This window comes from Taudactylus pleione, unplaced genomic scaffold (genome assembly GCF_031769625.1).
Source record: "Taudactylus pleione unplaced genomic scaffold, aTauple2 ptg000134l, whole genome shotgun sequence".
NCBI lineage: Eukaryota > Metazoa > Chordata > Amphibia > Anura > Myobatrachidae > Taudactylus > Taudactylus pleione.
In genome coordinates this window covers 6350818-6355028 of record NW_028284536.1, presented here as the reverse complement: position 1 = coordinate 6355028, position 4211 = coordinate 6350818, and the positions used below count along the sequence as shown (strand labels likewise).

At 35.7% G+C, this 4211-nt stretch overlaps 1 non-coding gene across 1 annotated transcript; it reads left to right on the top strand.

The window, feature by feature from the left end:
• Positions 1 to 3153: 3153 nt before the first annotated feature.
• TRNAN-GUU (transfer RNA asparagine (anticodon GUU)) lies at positions 3154 to 3227 on the top strand. The gene has a single exon. It is a non-coding gene; the product is annotated as a tRNA-Asn (tRNA).
• The last annotated feature ends 984 nt before the right edge of the window (positions 3228 to 4211 follow it).

Sequence of the window (4211 nt, the reverse complement as noted above, 5' to 3'; positions counted from 1 at the left end):
AGATGATAATGGATTTTCTACTATAAGCAAAGACCAAAAAAGTCAAAATAGCAATCCCAATTTTAGATTTGATAAATGAAAATAACACATAGCAGAGGATGGTTTCGATCCATCGACCTCTGGGTTATGGGCCCAGCACGCTTCCGCTGCGCCACTCTGCTGCTTATGGAAGTGCTTAGAACTCAAGAAGGGTTGATTCATCACAAGAACATGGCAATGTGTTCCTTTTAATTAACGAAAAATCCTAAAATAACTGTCCAGATTAGAGACTTTATAAACTTTGGCAAGGAAACTTTCCAGATCAATGTTTCTTAGCTGTTGTTTGTTTATGTCTCATATAGGGTCTCTGTGGCGCAATTTGTTAGCGCGTTCTGCTGTTAACTGGAATGTTGGTGGTTCAATCCCACCCAGGGACGAGAATATTCTATTAGTCAAATTTTGGGGAATTTTAGGTAGAGAAGTCAACATGTCAAACTACCTATTTTATGTTAGGGTTCAAGACTTTCTCTGAAACAATTATCTGTAAAGTGAGTTTAATTTGATTTAAGCCAATTTATTCAACATTTAGAAAATACCTGAAGGTAAATGTTGTTCCTGGTTATATCTAATCAGCAGAATGCAACCTAGCAGCATTTTTAAGTGGAAGCCTGTGTTATGTTAAAACCAGGTGTTATCTTATCAGTACAAAGGTAAGGAATTACGAAAAACTTGTTGAAGTGTGAAGATTTTTCTTACAAAATCATTGTCTTATTGAATCACCAAAGTGTAAGCTGGAAAGATGATTTTGATAAATTACTTGTTAGAACACCTGATTTGCTCTTCTGGAGTCAATGTAGTTTGTTTTTCTCAATAACCATAGAAGTAATAGGGTAAAGTAAAGACATTATGTGGATTTTTTGCTACAGCACTTCTGTCAAAATACGATTAAAATGAGTTAAGATGATAATGGATTTTCTACTATAAGCAAAGACCAAAAAAGTCAAAATAGCAATCCCAATTTCAGATTTGATAAATGAAAATAGCACATAGCAGAGGATGGTTTCGATCCAACGACCTCTGGGTTATGGGCCCAGCACGCTTCCGCTGCGCCACTCTGCTGCTCATGGAAGTGCTTAGAACTCAAGAAGGGTTGATTCATCACAAGAACATGGCCATGTGTTCCTTTTAATTAATGAAAAATCCTAAAATAACTGTCCAGATTAGAGACTTTATAAACTTTGGTAAGGAAACTTTCCAGATCAATGTTTCTTAGCTGTTGTTTGTTTATGTCTCATATAGGGTCTCTGTGGCACAATTGGTTAGCACATTCGGCTGTTAATTGGAATATTGGTGGTTCAATCCCACCCAGGGACGAAAATCTTCTATTAGTCAAATTTTGGGGATTTTTAGGTAGAGAAGTCAACATGTCAAACTACCTATTTTATGGTAGGGTTCAAGACTTTCTCTGAAACAATTATCTCTAAAGTGAGTTTAATTTGATTTAAGCCAATTTATTCAACAATTAGAAAATACCTGAAGGTTAATGTTGTTCCTGGTGATATCTAATCAGCAGAATGCAACCTAGCAGCATTTTTAAGTGAAAGCCTGTGTTATGTTATAACCAGGTGTTATCTTATCAGTACAAAGGTAAGGAATTAAGAAAAACTTTTTGAAGTTTGAAGATTTTTCTTACAAAATCATTGTCTTTTTGCATCACCAAAGTGTAAGCTGGAAAGATGATTTTGATAAATTACTTGTTAGAACACCTGATTTGCTCTTCTGGAGTCAATGTAGTTTGTTTTTCTCAATAACCATAGAAGTAATAGGGTAAAGTAGAGACATTATGTGGATTTTTTGCTACAGCACTTCTGTCAAAATACGATTTAAATGAGTTAAGATGATAATGGATTTTCTACTATAAGCAAAGACCAAAAAAGTCAAAATAGCAATCCCAATTTTAGATTTGATAAATGAAAACAACACATAGCAGAGGATGGTTTCGATCCATCGACCTCTGGGTTATGGGCCCAGCACGCTTCCGCTGCGCCACTCTGCTGCTTATGGAAGTGCTTAGAACTCAAGAAGGGTTGATTCATCACAAGAACATGGCAATGTGTTCCTTTTAATTAACGAAAAATCCTAAAATAACTGTCCAGATTAGAGACTTTATAAACTTTGGCAAGGAAACTTTCCAGATCAATGTTTCTTAGCTGTTGTTTGTTTATGTCTCATATAGGGTCTCTGTGGCGCAATTGGTTAGCGCGTTCTGCTGTTAACTGGATTGTTGGTGGTTCAATCCCACCCAGGGACGAGAATATTCTATTAGTCAAATTTTGGGGAATTTTAGGTAGAGAAGTCAACATGTCAAACTACCTATTTTATGTTAGGGTTCAAGACTTTCTCTGAAACAATTATCTCTAAAGTGAGTTTAATTTGATTTAAGCCAATTTATTCAACATTTAGAAAATACCTGAAGGTAAATGTTGTTCCTGGTTATATCTAATCAGCAGAATGCAACCTAGCAGCATTTTTAAGTGGAAGCCTGTGTTATGTTATAACCAGGTGTTATCTTATCAGTACAAAGGTAAGGAATTAAGAAAAACTTTTTGAAGTGTGAAGATTTTTCTTACAAAATCATTGTCTTATTGCATCACCAAAGTGTAAGCTGGAAAGATGATTTTGATAAATTACTTGATAGAACACCTGATTTGCTCTTCTGGAGTCAATGTAGTTTGTTTTTCTCAATAACCATAGAAGTAATAGGGTAAAGTAAAGATATTATGTGGATTTTTTGCTACAGCTCTTCTGTCAAAATACGATTAAAATGAGTTAAGATGATAATGGATTTTCTACTATAAGCAAAGACTAAAAAAGTCAAAATAGCAATCCCAATTTTAGATTTGATAAATGAAAATAGCACATAGCAGAGGATGGTTTCGATCCAATGACCTCTGGGTTATTGGCCCAGCACGCTTCCGCTGCGCCACTCTGCTGCTCATGGAAGTGCTTAGAACTCAAGAAGGGTTGATTCATCACAAGAACATGGCAATGTGTTCCTTTTAATTAGCGAAAAATCCTAAAATAACTGTCCAGATTAGAGACTTTATAAACTTTGGCAAGGAAACTTTCCAGATCAATGTTTCTTAGCTGTTGTTAGTTTATGTCTCACATAGGGTCTCTGTGGCGCAATTGGTTAGCGTGTTCGGCTGTTAACCGGAAGGTTGGTGGTTCAATCCCACCCAGGGACGAGAATCTTCTATTAGTCTAATTTTGGGGAATTTTAGGTAGAGAAGTCAACATGTCTAACTACCTATTTTATGGTAGGGTTCAAGACTTTCTCTGAAACAATTATCTCTAAAGTGAGTTTAATTTGATTTAAGCCAATTTATTCAACAATTAGAAAATACCTGAAGGTTAATGTTATTCCTGGTGATATCTAATCAGCAGAATGCAACCTAGCAGCATTTTTAAGTGAAAGTCTGGGTTATGTTATAACCAGGTGTTATCTTATCAGTACAAAGGTATGGAATTAAGAAAAACTTTTTGAAGTTTGAAGATTTTTCTTTCAAAATCATTGTCTTTTTGCATCACCAAAGTGTAAGCTGGAAAGATGATTTTGATAAATTACTTGTTAGAACACCTGATTTGCTCTTCTGGAGTCAATGTAGTTTGTTTTTCTCAATAACCATAGAAGTAATAGGGTAAAGTAAAGACATTATGTGGATTTTTTGCTACAGCACTTCTGTCAAAATACAAATTAAATGAGTTAAGATGATAATGGATTTTCTACTATAAGCAAAGACCAAAAAAGTCAAAATAGCAATCCCAATTTTAGATTTGATAAATGAAAATAGCACATAGCAGAGAATGGTTTCGATCCAACGACCTGTGGGTTATGGGCCCAGCACGCTTCCGCTGCGCCACTCTGCTGCTCATGGAAGTGCTTAGAACTCAAGAAGGGTTGATTCATCACAAGAACATGGCAATGTGTTCCTTTTAATTAGCGAAAAATCCTAAAATAACTGTCCAGATTAGAGACTTTATAAACTTTGGCAAGGAAACTTTCCAGATCAATCTTTCTTAGCAGTTGTTTGTTTAAGTCTCACATAGGGTCTCTGTGGTGCAATTGGTTAGCGTGTTTGGCTGTTAACCGGAAGGTTGTTGGTTCAATCCCCCCCAGGGACGAGAATCTTCTATTAGTCAAATTTTGGGGAATTTTAGGTAGAGATGTC